The sequence below is a fragment of the Equus asinus genome, chromosome 2 (assembly GCF_041296235.1).
Source record: "Equus asinus isolate D_3611 breed Donkey chromosome 2, EquAss-T2T_v2, whole genome shotgun sequence".
In the NCBI taxonomy this organism is placed as follows: Eukaryota; Metazoa; Chordata; class Mammalia; order Perissodactyla; family Equidae; genus Equus; species Equus asinus.
The window spans coordinates 14,881,146-14,895,415 of NC_091791.1; the positions used below are offsets into that span (position 1 = coordinate 14,881,146).

Below are 14,270 nucleotides of genomic sequence, written 5' to 3' on the forward strand. Positions count from 1 at the left end.
GGGGTGCCCCTTGCCCTGCTTAGGCATCTGGGTCATGGCTTTTGAAGTGTTTGTTTCTGGGCAGGGGAAATGAAGCGGTGACTAAGCTTGGAAGTCATAAAGCCTGGTAATAAACCTATCAGTGAGGCTGTGAGCGGGCCAGCGGGCAGAGCCGGTGTCTTTGCAGCAGGCAAGGTCTCTTGCTTCCAGCTCCTCCAACAGCGCCAGGTGGTCCCTGATGGAAAGGCACTCAACACCACACAGCTCCCAAGGTCCTTTCTGATGGGCCAGGAGCATCCAGCTGGGATCCAGCTCAGAGGGCAGAGCAGGGCTGAGCCTGGGATGGAAGAGGGGCCAAGCTCAGTGTGTCCAGGCGACCTAGACCTCGTCATTCTCTGAAGCCCTTTCTGAAACCATGTACAAGAAACACTGGGATTTGATGAAGGGTGCTCTCTCCCTGGGGATTTCCAGCTCAGCTCATTGCAACACCTCCTGCTTCCTGTGGATGGTTTTCACACACAGCAGCCACGAGACCGGCATTCTGAAGGTTCAGACCTCGGCTCAGCTCAGCCGTGTGACTAGGGCAGGAAGAAGCATCTCTCCCAGCCTCCATTTTTTTCAGCTATAAAATGAGAATGATAGTAGCACCTGCCCTCCTGACCCACGGGCATTTAGCAAGGCTCAAATGGAGTAATATATTCACAAGATATGAAAAAGAGTGAAGAGCCACATAACAATGAAGAATAACAAGTCTTGAGTTCAACCCAACGGCCCTTTACCAATTGCCAGCTTCATGCCAGGCAATGTCTGGGCACCAGAGATGCAGAGCTGGGGACAGAGGTGCATTCCAGCACTCTGCAGGATGCTTGGAGGAGACAAAAATGTATACTAATAGTGGCACTAACAACATTAATAATAATAATCACTCACTAAGTGCTCACTGTGGCCCAGGCCTGGGCTCAGTACTTCACATACATTTAACCTTTGAACTGCTATGCAAGGCAGGCATTACTGTTTCCATTTGGCAGATGAGGAAACTGAGGCTCAGTGGGGTGAAGTCATTTGCCCAAAGTCACTCAGCTAAGTGGCAGGTCAGCTAACTTCAAAAATCTCTCCTCTCCAGGCGTGCGCCTTCTTTTCTAGACTTACTAGCACACACCTGTTAGCCTCCAGCGAGCTCTGTGAACTTGGACTCATTCTGACTCTCTCCTCTTCAGCTCTGTCACCTGTAAAGTGAGGGGCTTGGACCAGGTGGTCCCTGAAGGGTCCCCCCGCTCTAGAAAACTGTGCTACTGGCCATCTCTAGATGCACATCTCCTGCTTGGGTGAGGAGGAAGAGGACTAGCAGGCCTTGTCCCGGCTCAGCTTCAAAATGGCTGTGTTACTTTGGGAGAGTCACTTAACCCATCTGGGCTTCAATTTCTCTGTCTTGCTAACTGAGAACAAAATGTGTTCCTCTTCCCATCTCACCAGCTTGCAGTAAGAATTAAGTAAAAGTAGTTGGAAGCTGCTCTAACAATGTGTGGGGGGTGTTACCAGTACTCCTCACTATTATTGAGTGAGGGGCAAGGGAAACCAGCAGGGTCAGGGAGCCAGCCTGCAAACTTGGCACCCTCCCCGCGGAGCTGTGTGTGAGAGGCTAAGCTTCCTCTGTCAAACCTCAGGCCCCCCTTGAAAGCGGTTCCTATTATGTAATTCGTCGTTTAATTATTCTACTCGCTGACAATCGCCGCATGTTTACTGGGCGCCGGGTACGCAGCCAAACCTTACGTGTTCCTGCAGCAGTCCAAGGTCAAATCAACAAATCTACTAACTCAAACATTCTCTTTTAGTCTAAATAAGTCAAAACAGTTTATGGGAGGCGCCAAGGTTAAGAACATGAGTCAGACAAGCAGGGTTCAAATCCAATCTAAGTTGTTACTTGTCAGCATGACCTTCGGCATAACTTTCTAAGCCTCAGTTTACCCATCGGAAAAATGAGGATAAGGCCACAAATCTCAAAGAGACACTGGGAGCAGATGATGAGGTCACGGCCAGGCCTCAGTAAGCGGAGCTCCGTGGTGAGTGCAGACCCAGGCTGAGGGCCCGTGTGCTGGCAGGGCACCAGGGGCGTGAGCAGAGTCAGGGGGCGATGGGCAGCTAGAAGCAGACCAGGCCCCAGACTGTGCTGGTCTGGCTTAGAAACAGGCGTGATGGGCAGGCTGGCTCAGCGACTGGTTCCCTAGGAAGCCCCGCTCGGGCCAGGAGGCTTTCTCTGTAGACACTTTCTCTCTGTCCATGCATTCTGCCCCCTCCCTCTCTCCCTCCTTCCTCTCTTCTTTCCGAACTCCTGGATCCAAGAATGGTCTTATGACTCCAGCAAAAGGCTGCCTCCGCTATGTCAAACCAGTGTGTCCTGCCCCAGGGAGGGAAGGGCAGTGACTGGAGATGCTGCTGGTGAGGGAGGGCTGCTGGCCCAGCCGCTGCAGTAAACACAGAACCTCTCTGAGGGAAGAACCTTCCATCCGGCCGTTATGTTTGTGTGAATTCTCCTCTCTGTGGCCATGGCACTCAAGGTCCTCTGTGAGGCTACCAAGGCACAGACTGCCCTGCGGGGGAAAGGGGGGTCCCTGAAGAAAAACCCCCAAACCAACAGGGAGCAAGGGAGAGCCGGCCCGGTGGTGCAGCGGTTAAGTGCACACGTTCCACTTCGGCGGCCCGGGGTTCGCTGGTTTGGATCCCGGGTGCAGACATGGCACCGCTTGGCAAACCGTGCTATCGTAGGCATCCCACATATAAAGTAGAGGAAGATGGGCATGGATGTTAGCTCAGGGCCAGTCTTACTTAGCAAAAAGAGGAGGATTGGCAGCAGATGTTGGATCAGGGCTCGCCTTCCTCAAAAAAAAAAAAAATTTAAAAAAATAAAGAAGGAGAGAGGGAGATGGAATTGGCATTTTGTCCTCAGTCAGCCTGAGGCAGGGCTTCCTCCAAGGGGCTTCCAGGCCTGGCTCCTCATGCCAATGTCCAGGAGGCCTGTTAGAGGCCAGACCCCAGGCGGCCCTGAGGTGCCGAGTCAGGCCATCCGAGGTGGGGCCTGGGATTACAGACTGAATGAGCTCTCCAGGTTGTTCCTGCTGGCCACTCGCCACATGACTCTAAGAAGGATGCTGGGGCACAAACATGAAGTTATTGAAACACACCCATCCCAGACTGAATACTGATCTCATTTAGTGCTTTTTCACCTGTGATTACTTTGCTCTCCTTTCTTCTGCTCAAGACAGCTGAAACAATAACAGTCACAGTGAGGGGAACGAGGGTGACGTTGTGGCACCTTCCTCATCTAGAGCTGTTGACAGAGCTCAGGGTCAAGGGGGGCACCTGGGGGCTCCTTCCAGCTCATCTACATACAATGAGCCCATAAATCAGTCGTGTTCTTCCTGCCACACTGCCCTCTCTGCTCTGGTGGCTTGTCACCAGACCCCAGGTTGGCCTGGGCTCCCTGGGACAAGCTTGGGGTGGGGCCGTGGGAGCCGTGACCTGTCCTGCGGGAGGTGACCCAGGTTCTGGAAGTGTCTCCGCTGTCTTCCTGCTCAGGTTGGACCCGTCTCCCAGACAGGTGAGCAGCCTCGCTGTCCAGCTGGCTCCCACAAGCGAAGGTCATAGCATGCCCTGGCCCAAACTTCCACTCATCTAAAAACAAACACACTGACCCAAGCCAGGCCTCCTTTCCCCACTGTGGAATGTGGGGCAGGGTCTCTCACCCAGTTAGTGTTGTCTGTGAAACAGAGGGAAGAGCAACACCGACTCCGAGGTGCTTTCAGGGAGATGAAAGAGAAGACGCTGCTACAGAGCAGGGGCTCCTAGAAAGCCTTCAGCACCGGCTCCTCCCCTTCCTCCTGCCCTCCTTCCCGCCTTCTCTCCTCCATGTTGGTTCCCAGGCCCTCAAGGAAGAGGCTGCCCTCCACCTTCCCAGCAGGCCAAGCTCATGCTCTGGAAGCTTCTCCCATTTCTTAGAGGGCTCGGCCCAGCAGAGGTTGGCTTTTGTGACTTGTTAGGTTAGAGGATGGTGGTGACTACAGGAAGCCTACTTCCCCTGGGCTTTTGCTCCCCGGAAAGTTCAAGACTCTTCTGCAGCAAAAGATGTCTGAGCTACGGCTTGAAACAGCTGTTTGGGCCAAACATTAGTTATTCAGTCAACAAGCGCTTAATGGTCCCCTGGTAGCCAGGAAACTTAGGGACTATAGAGATAAGTCCTTTCCCAAGGGGCTCTCCGGGGCCAGGGGAGACACATCCTCATATCCACCTATTAAAGGGCTGCAAGTGCTTCCAAGGACATCTGCAAGAGCGCCGGCAGGGCCCAGGGGTGGCAGTGGGAATTCCTGCCTGAGAAGAAGGGATCAGGACAGGCTTCCTGGATGGGGGACCTCAATGTAAGAATTAAAGAACGAGTTCAGAGTTGGCCAGGCAGAGGGGGAAGGGAAAGCAATGGCACGGAGGCATTCAGGAACCACGAGGGTTCGGTGTGGTGGAGCAGAGGGTGACCCCCAGGGGTTCAAGGTGGTGGAGCAGAGGGGGACCCCCAGGGGTTGAGTGTAGTGAAGCAGAGAAACAGGCGGCGGGGTAAGTAGCTGGAGACGTGGAAGGGGGCAGATCGTTGAGAACTTGTGGGTGTTCTGGGGTGGGAAGATCCTGGGGTCAGAGACATGGTGTGGTTACATTCATCCATCATGCAGTGTAGACTAGAGGGGAGGCTGGAGGCCTTGAAGCTTGAGGGCCACAGCTGGGACAGGCCGGACCTGGAAAGTCAGTGTGTTCGGCTACCTGTTTCCCTTTCATTTGTTCCAGAATAAGAATCCACTTATCAAGGAGTAGGGTTCAATTCATAATACTTCCAGTATTTCATGAGAACCTTAAAGGACCACCCCCACCCACACACCTCCATGCATATGCTTACACACGTGCACGCACGCAGAGCCAGGAGAGAACTGTCAATAGCAACTAGAAACCAGCCCTTGCCCTCCTCGGGGTGGGCATTCCCTGCCATCCCTCTTCTCAGCACACAATGGCTTCCCCAGCTGGAAAACTGGGCCTGGTGCTGAGGACACCTCCAGGCAACTCAATAGTCATCATCACATGAATTTTCAGAGTTGAGTCTTTTTGGGCCCATGAGCCAACTTTAAGGCAAGCATTTCCCATCTTCCTGAATCACTGGGACCCAAAAGAAAATAAGAAACCTAATATTCAAGCTTCTTCCCCCTGGAGAAGTTGAAAACTTTGACCACTTCTTCTTTGCTTCTGCTGCATCTAATTCAACTGTGCTCAAGCCTGAGAGTGTACAGGAATCCCCTGTTGAAACGCCAATCACTGGGTCCCACCCACAGACATTCTAGTTCCACAGCTCCGGAGCGGAGCCCAGGAATCTGCATTCTAAGTTGTCCTGTGGTCAAAGACTGAAGTTTGGCATCCCCATGATTTACAAAAGAATTGAGCCAGAGGGGCCTTTCTGCCCTCCTCTCATTTTCCCCTTTCCTTGTGTGATCTCACCTAGTGATTGCATCATTGAAGGCATCTGATGAGCCAGAAAAGAAGACATTTCTCAACTGCTGTAACTCAGCCGGAATCCTGGCCTCCATGCACAGGGAGACGTACAGGGACGTGGCAGATGTTGGCTGCCTACCCAACAGCCATCCCCTTCCCTGGTCCACACTTCCATGTTCTTTCTGGCTAAATAGAACCCAGTTCTGTTCAGGAGTCAAGTGACATGTGTTTCATGGCAGGTGGGGCCCAGGCCCTGGCCTCAGTCCCAGGGAGGGATCCTGACTGCCCTAAACAAGGGGTTTTCAACCCCGAGTACACATTAGAGTGTCTGAGAAAATTTTAAAGATACCCATGAATGGGGGCTGGCCCTGTGGCCGAGTGGTTAAGTTCACGCACTCCGCTGCAGGTGGCCCAGTGTTTCGTCGGTTTGAATCCTGGGCACGGACATGGCACTGCTCATCAAGCCACACTGAGGCGGCGTCCCACGTGCCACAACTAGAAGGACCCACAACTAAAAATATACAACTATGTACCGGGGGGCTTTGGGGAGAAAAAGGAAAAAAAAATAAAATCTTTAAAAAAAAAAAGATACCCATGAATGGATCCCATCTGGGGTCAGTTAAAGCAGAGTCTGTGGGGCTGGGACCTTGGTGTACTTACTTTTTCTTTAAGCTCCTCAGGTGAGTCTAATGTGCAGCCACACTTAAGAATCAAACATTCACAGTAATAATTCCATTCTCCTTGCCAGTGACTGACTTAAGAATGAACAGAAGGCATGGTTATGGCACAAAAGGAGACATAAAAGGAAGTCTGCCCCATTATTCTTCACGAGGGACATGAGGAAAAGATACGTGTTCTTCTGACCTTCTGACTTTCGGACATTGTTGTGTGAGATTGATGGCAGCCATCTTGTCACCATGAGGGACAAGCTTTCAAAGGTTACTCTGCTGACAATGGCAGAGCAAAAACATGGCAAGACCCTGGGTTCAACTTGCCATTGAAGTCTTGCATGTGATATTGAACTGCTAAGTTCACCAACCCTGGAGCCACCTCAATCTCTGGACTTCTGGTGATGTGAGATAGTAAATATTCTTTACTGCTTAAATCACTGGTTAGGTCTTTTTTTTGTTGTCTTTTTGGTTGTTTTGTTTTGTTCTTGTTTTGTCAGCCAAAAACATCTTACGTGACGCAAGAAGACAAGAAATTCTAGGAGGCTGCCTCTTGGTTCCAATTGCCCTTCTAACGATACCCTTCCGATCTTTCAGTAACAAAGGCCCTCCCCTCCCTTCCACAGGACCTAAACTGAATCTGGCTCCCTTAGGACTCCAGAGACGCTGGACACCACACTGATTAAGCCCATGGGCTCTGGCACTAAAGTCAACCTGCCTGAGTACAGACGTGCCCTCCACCATTGACTAGCTGTGTGCCTTCTGGTAGTGATTTAAGCTCTCGAAGCCTCAATTTGCTCATCTGTAATTAGGGGATAATTTTACCTATTTACCAAATGTTTGGATTTGACATGTGGATTTAATGAGATAATCCATGCAAAAATCCATTTAACAACCTTCTGGATGCCTGTAAGTGTTACTACAAGTATTGAGTCAGACATGAGGAGTCTGAATGACCAGAACATTCCCAACTTTTCAGTAAAGGAAATTCAGTAGTGAGACTAACTGTCTTTCTATGTTTGTGATTGGAAAAGTCAAGAAAAAGCCTTTGCCAGGCTCTGTCTCAATTTCTGTTGCAACAATGTGGTCTCCATGTCTCTTCCAGGGAATGGAGTGAGTGTGGCTTTTTATACCCTCTAACAAAACAGAGATGATTGGGATGTCCCATTGTACAGTTACCTCGGCACAGCACATCACACGTGTCACCACAAGCTGTTCCTGCTGTCGCAACCTTGAACGCTCAGAGATTCAGGGTGCCAGTTTCCTGACACGTGATTCATCAGGCTAGAGATAATCCCACAAAATGCCTGTCCGTCTGTGTGTTTCTGTCATGTCTGTCACCATTGTACTCAGAGTGCTTGGAGCTGCTGCCGTTTTTATGAAAGAGAATCACAAAGGTGGGAGAAAGGAGCCTCCTGGGTTCTGGGGCCTCACCTGGTGAGGTGTGGCCAAAAGGCTGAGGACTGGTCAAGGCAAGAAGTAGGTCTGCCTCTTCTGGACTGTCCTGACCCCAGGGTGAGCCTGAGTTATAAGTTCAAGGCGTTCCTCAACCTGCCCCCCAACAGCAGAAGCCCTTCCCCAGGCGCTGCGGCCTACAGGATCTGCAGGCTGTACCCAGGCAGAGGACGCCCATGGCTGATGACGTCTGCCTGGTCTCCCTGGGGTTCCAGCCTTTAATCTGGCTTTGCCAACAGCCACATGCTCGCTGTACTGTTCGGCATGGCCAGCTCTGAGGGGCAGGATTAGATCGGAGGAGGCGGGTATGTCCACGTTTTACTTTAATCACATCTGGTTGAATTTGTTGCAATGGAAATGTGGTTTTTTAAAGTACACTTTTGACCCCGTTGAAATGCAGGTGGGGGTTGGAGAGCAGAGGGATGCGGCGGGTGGGTGGGGTCAAGAGACCCTCAAACTTGTCTGTGGTGAGAGCTTCCTATTGACCTGACCCAGCAGGGGGTCTGGGCCGTGTGGGGGAGGGAACGTGCCCAGTCCTTTTCGCTTCCAAACACTGGGTTTGCTACCCGTGGGCTGAACCCCTCCCCTGCCCCTTCAAGTCTTGGCTACTCTTTCCATGAGGTTTATTCCAAGGCTGCACTCAGACCCTAACACCTAAGCTAATCCCGATGCAGAGCCTCGGGGAGGCCAAAAGTTGTCACCATTTGCTTCTCTGTTCTGCGTGTCTCATGGTTTTGCTTTGACACTTTTCTACCAGTGTCTTTTTAAAAGATTCAACACGTGATACTTAGATATACAAAAAAAGTGTACAATATAATTAACACCTGTATGCCTACCATTCAGCTTAAGACACAAAGGTTTTACCAACAGAGTTGAAGCTGATCACATTCTCTCCTCTCTCTTTGCAAAATAACCTGAATTTGGTACCCATCATTCATAGAAATTGGGATTAAGTCTGGCTACAAATAGCAGAATACCCCAAAGTTACTTAAGTGAGGTAGAAGCTTATTCATCGTTGTAAAAAGAGATCTGGAGGAAAACAGTTCAGGGCTGCTTGAGAACTCCAGGATGCTAACCAGCTGTCCTGTGTGCCGTTGTCTATAGCAGTTTCCACTTCCTGGACTAAGATAGCTGCCAAGCTCCAGCCATCTTATCTACTTTCAAGCCAGCAAGAAGAAGAGAACAAAAGAAGGGCATGCCACCTGCCTTAGGGTGACTTCTTGAAAATTGCACTGTGCTGTATATCTCATTGGCCAGACTTAGTCACAAGGCCATACCTAGTTGCCAGAGAAGCTAGAAGATGGAGTTTTTATTCCAGCTGGCCCTGTGCCCAGTTAAAACTCAGGAGGTTGGGGCTGGGCCAGTGGTATAGTGGTTGAGTTTGTGCGCTCCACTTTGGCAGCCCTGGGTTCATGGGTTCGGATCCTGGGTGGAGACGTAGCACCGCTCATCAAGCCATGCTGTGGCAGCGTCCCACATACAAAATAGAGGAAGACAGGCAGCAATGTTAGCTCAGGGACAATCTTCCTCAGCAAAAGAGAAAGATTGGCAATGGATGTTAGCTCAGAGCCAATCTTCCTCACAAAAAAAGTAAGTAAATAAATCAGGAGGCTTCTCCTAAGAAGGAGAGGGAGAGCGAAATTGGGAGACACCTAGTGGCCTCTGCCACATCACAGTCTTAACCAGAATCCAATTTAGGACTTTACATTGTTGAAGATGCCACTTTTTTTAAAAGAAACTTTCTGTGTATTTAGTATACTTCAATAAAAAGTATGCAAATAATAAACCTCAATGACTTTTCACAAGTGGATCAGGATATAGAATGTTACCCAAAGCCCAGAAAGCTCCCTTACAACAAGAAATGATTCAATCACAAAATACAATCCCAGGTTGGCAGCTGCCTCCTCCCGTGTTGGCGCATGAGAATTGAGTCTGCGTTACTCCTTAGACTCAGCGGGGCATGAGCCCACTTGCTATTCAGTAAGTCTTTCTCCTGATGAATGAACTGAAACTGAAGCTGAACTTCTCTTAAGAGAAATCCTGACTGACCAGCGGATGTGTCCATGGATTTGGTTACGGCTACATTACATACAAAGAAGTGGCATTAATTGTGCTCTTATTATGAGCCAGCGTCTATACTGAGCGAAGATACTGTCGGCATTCCTGGATCTGCCACGGACTTGGGGGTGGGTGGGTGTGATATCACCTGACCTTGAAGCCCCTTGAGCCAGCTCTGCCTTAGAGTTCTCATCTGCAAAACAGGATGACATTGTTGTGATGATTGAAAGAGGAAAATGCTGCAAAAGCGGTCTGTAAATATAAGCTCGACTTAAAGGCACTGCCTATTCCCCCGGGGAGACCAAGCTTCTGAGTTCTACCCAGCGATTATCCCCTAGCACGCAGCTCCACTTCCGGCCTTGCAGGAGCCACCTGCACCTCCCATCACAGAGCTGATGGCAGCGGGAGCGCTGAAGAATCGTCTGGTGGACAGAGCCGAGGGCTCGCTGTTTTTCCTTTGTCAACTGGCTCTGGATCGTGAACCCCTTTGCCTCGTGCTGCCGCAGCCCTTCCACAGATTTCTGGAACACTCAGGGCTCTCTGAGTTTCACTTGTGGGCTGCCTTCCTCCCTCCCTTTCTCACTTTTTATACGGTGCCAGCCCTTATATATTTAGCTCTTTTCATCTTGCTTCATAAATCATCCTGCAAGTCAAGTCTCTGAAAACATTCCCCTGAACTCCCTCCAAACCGTATCGAAAATACTTACCTTCTGGTAAACGCATCATAGCCAATTCAGTCTGTCACCGCCGCCTCCGTTACTGGGAGAAAGACGACACAGAAACTGCAAAGGAGCAGGAAAGCCAGGCCCAGCGCTGTGTGTAGAGTTCTGCGTGTCTCCCTTTTTTTCCAAAGATGCTGAAACAGCATTGAAAGGCCTCGGAGGTCATTTACTTTATAGTCTTCACCGTATTGGTGTAATCTGGTGGTTAAGGGTTGGGACTCCAGCATCCTAGTGCTGGGCTTGATACCCCAGCTTCATCACTTATTTGCTCCAGCACCTTGGCCAAGTCCTTTAACTTTTCTGTGTCTCAACATCCTCAGCTATAAAATGGGAATGATGAATGTCGGCCTCACTGGGCAGTTAGGAGAATTACATGAGATAATGCATGGAAAGCTCTCCACAGGCTGTCTGGTGCTTGGTAAGTGCTCAATGGATGTTAGATGTTGTGGTAGTTTTTCTACCAGTATCTGTTTTCTTCATCATCCTTATTAGAAGAACCCTGGTTTTATGCTGGATGCCAAGATACCTCAGTTTAAAAAATAATGATAATGTTTTCTGGGTTTCCTTGCAGCCAGAAGTAGGCATGTGACACAGTTCTTGCCAAGGAGACACCAGCTGGAATCCCCGGTAATGCTCCCAGGAAAGATTTTTAAAGGGACTAGACTGAATAGGCATATGCCTGTCTACTCTTCTCCCCTTCCTCCTTTCTTTCTCGTTTAGAATGTGAGTGTGATGTCTGGAGCTTCAGCAGCCATATTTTGACCACGAGCCAAATTTGAGGATGACAGCCATGCACTCAGAATGATGGACTAGAAAAATAAAAAGAGCCTGGACCTCTTCTCCAAGACAATGCTGTGGAGCTGCCATACCAGCTCTGGAGTGCCTGCTTTTGGACTTCTTGTTATCAAATAAATGAATAAATAAATAACCTCCTAATCTGCTTAAGCCCTTATTTGTCAAGTTCCTATTACTAGCAGCCATACGCAATTCCTAACTGCTACAAGCATTAGGCTCCTTCTGATGAGGAGCAACTCCAATTAGAGCTGGTTGGGAGCCTGAAGTGGTTTTCAAACTGTGTACCACAGAAGCTAGGGGATTCCATGGAGCCCCCCTCTCAGATGGGAGATTAGGGGTGGAGGTGGGACCATGCTGCCTCTCTCTGCCCCATCTGTTTTTCCAACTTTGTTTTAATGTTTCATAGGGGGAGAGGTGGCCCAGTTCACTTTTGTTTAAAGAAAAAATTCCAGGGCAAAAGAATAAAGGTTTGGAAACCACTGTTCTTGTCCAACCCCCTCATTTTACAGATGAGTGATCTGAGGCCCCAAAAGTGAGGTCACTTGCCCAGTCAAGCTCAGCCAGGCAGAGCCAAGAAGAGAACGAAGTTTTCTGCTCTTTCCAGGGGCCCTGCCAAGTGCTAGATCTGCCGCAAAAAAAAAAAAAAAAAAAAAAGCAGATCCAAAGCATTTACAGTTGCTGAGGAGACCCCAGCGCCCCCAGCCCTGATCAGCTGCCCACTCCAGGAGCTGGACAGACCCCTCCAGCTGAGCCCAGTGGGGGCTAGGAGCGCCCCTCTGGGCCCTGGGCAGCCATCGGCCCCCTGCTGAGAGAAATTTGGACGCTTTCCTCTTCTCTCTGAACAGTAATTCATTAATTGTTTGTTTATTTTTTTAAAGCACACACGAACTAGATGTGTGGAGCAAAGGGGGTGAATGGATGGTGTGAAATCCTCAATACACAGGGGGTTTTTGTCCCTGTTCCTGTAGTTCTCTTTTTCAGAACGCCAGCTTAATCAAGTCAAGATCAATGGCTGCTAAGCTGCCGCTGCAAACACCCCTCGTCCAAGGTCAGTGAGGGCAGCCCCGTCCCACACAGGAGCGAACCGTGGCTCTCCCAGGAGGCTTCAGGAACCGGGTCGAGGCCCGGTGGGCGGAGGTTTGCCCTGTTTGGGCACACTTGGTCCACTCAGTAGAAAATAAACTGTCACTCCAGTGGAATAACCAGACGTGAAAACTATTCAAAATATCTCATTCTAGGACTTTAGCAGAAACTCTTCCTCACCCCTCCATCTCATCCAGCGGAGTGTGCATCAGGCACCTGCTCCCACGTCCGGCACCGGCCCAGAGGGAGACAGGCAAGGTCCTCGCCTGGAGCTTACTCTGGGGGACTGGGGAGAGACTGAAAACAAACATGTAAACAAGCAGACGAACAACGGAGCCTGTGCAAGCAGCCCAGAGAAGGGGACCCCGTCTCCAGGGGCAGCCAGGACAATGCGGCCACATGCCTGCCCCACCCCCACCCCAGGGCTCTGACTAACTGTCATATGACTATCATATCATATAACTATCATGTAACTATCATACCATACAACATCATGTAACTATCATATCATATAACTATCACACCCTATAGCTATCTGATAAGTAAACTTATCAGATGTTTACTTGTTATCAAGTACCCAGTGATCACTTCTTAACACTGGATTCTTCTGCTTAACTCTTTTTGGAAACAGGCTTCCTTCCCCGCCCCCCGGCCACACCCCCAGGCACCCAGTGGGACACAGGGGCCCCACAGCTCTCAGGGAAGCCCAGATATCGGCGTGAGCTCAGCAGCGCCTCCCTTTATGAGTGATGGGCAGGGCCCAGGGCTGCAAAGCTTTCAGAAGAGCTGTAGGAGCCAGAGGAAAGACATCAGCATAAAGCAATCTTTCACAAATTCACTCAGCAGCTGTTTGGAAAGGCAGTGGAGAGGAGCGAGAATAGACGCTGTACTTGGAATTGGAGACCCAAGTTCAAATCCCCCTTCCACCACCCGTGCTCCTTCGGCAAGTCCTTACTTTAGTGAGGCTCACTTTCCTAACCTGTGAAATGGTGGTAACACTGTCCACTCATGGAATTGTTATGAGGATTAAAAAATAGTGATGCTCAGCACATGTCCGGCATAGAGCGGGCTCCATAGATGGTGTCTGAATCTGCCTTGAGGCCGAGAGAATCACTAAGAGATTGGGAGGGTGGCGTAGGCAGGCACTGAGGGTCCGACCTAGAGAGGGGGTGCTGGGAATGAGAACAACGCTGAGAAAGATGTTGAAAGTGCTAAGATCAGTCGGACTTGGCAACTACCTAGATAGGGATGGGGAACAGCCATTCATGAGAGCAAGGAACTGGGAGAAGCGTGGGAGACTTGCCGGGGAGTGGTGCCATTGACAAAGATGGGAGATGCTCAGTTTGGGGATGCCAGTGGGCCAGCCAGGTAGACATCATAGGCATCTAGTGGTTGAGGGCTGTAGGAGTCAGCCACACAGCAGTAGTCATGGAAGCAGTGGGCGAGCTCTTGTAGGAGACATCTGCCATTTTTCACTGTCACACACACCCCTTTGAAGAACTGCTCCTCCTCTACTCCCACCACAGGCATCTGACAGGACCGCCATCACTGCACCCTGCCCCACAGGGTACAGGGGTAGACAAGAAGCCTACTGTTAGACCCACTTAATCCCAGCACATAACTCCCTTGGCCCTGCGATGGCTCCAGCGGTGAGTGTAGGACCCAGCACAGGGCACACAGGGTCCTCCCTCAGGACTTCTAATTTGGAGTTGAAGAAAGGCTTGGTCTTTGAGTTCCGGAGCGGGAAGGAACCGAGGGCTGCCAGGTGCCATCTTCTGTGATATGTGAAGAAAGCTAATTTGCTGGAGAGAATAAGCCAAGTGGGGGCCAGCAGAACTGAGAAACAGAAAATCCTGACAGCGACGTCTTCCTGAATTCAGTCCCCACAACCCCCAAAGCCGCTGCGTTGCCTGCAGTTCTTTGAGCTACTCTGGGCACGTAAATCATTAAATTCCCTTTTTGTTCAACTCAGCTTGTTAGGTTCTGTTACTTG

General features: G+C 50.2%; 2 long non-coding RNA genes across 6 annotated transcripts in view; one reads left to right on the forward strand and one right to left on the reverse strand.

The window, feature by feature from the left end:
- LOC106836376 (uncharacterized) overlaps nt 1–11,105 on the forward strand; it is an 89,341-nt gene extending 78,236 nt beyond the window's left edge. For all 4 annotated transcript variants that reach the window (XR_011493628.1, XR_011493623.1, XR_011493626.1 and 1 more), the window contains one exon: nt 10,971–11,105. This is a non-coding gene — a long non-coding RNA (uncharacterized lncRNA). The remainder of the gene's footprint in view (nt 1–10,970) is intronic.
- Nucleotides 1–14,270, reverse strand: part of LOC123277992 (uncharacterized) — an 85,967-nt gene that overhangs the window by 23,720 nt on the left and 47,977 nt on the right. The window contains exons 5-6 of one of the 2 annotated variants that reach the window (XR_011493634.1): nt 10,385–12,574; nt 7,936–9,870 (exon numbers count right to left, since the gene is read on the reverse strand). The exons of the other annotated variant lie outside the window; for it this stretch is intronic. This is a non-coding gene — a long non-coding RNA (uncharacterized lncRNA). Of the gene's footprint in view, nt 1–7,935; nt 9,871–10,384; nt 12,575–14,270 lie in introns of those variants that run through there. 2 annotated transcript variants of the gene reach the window in all.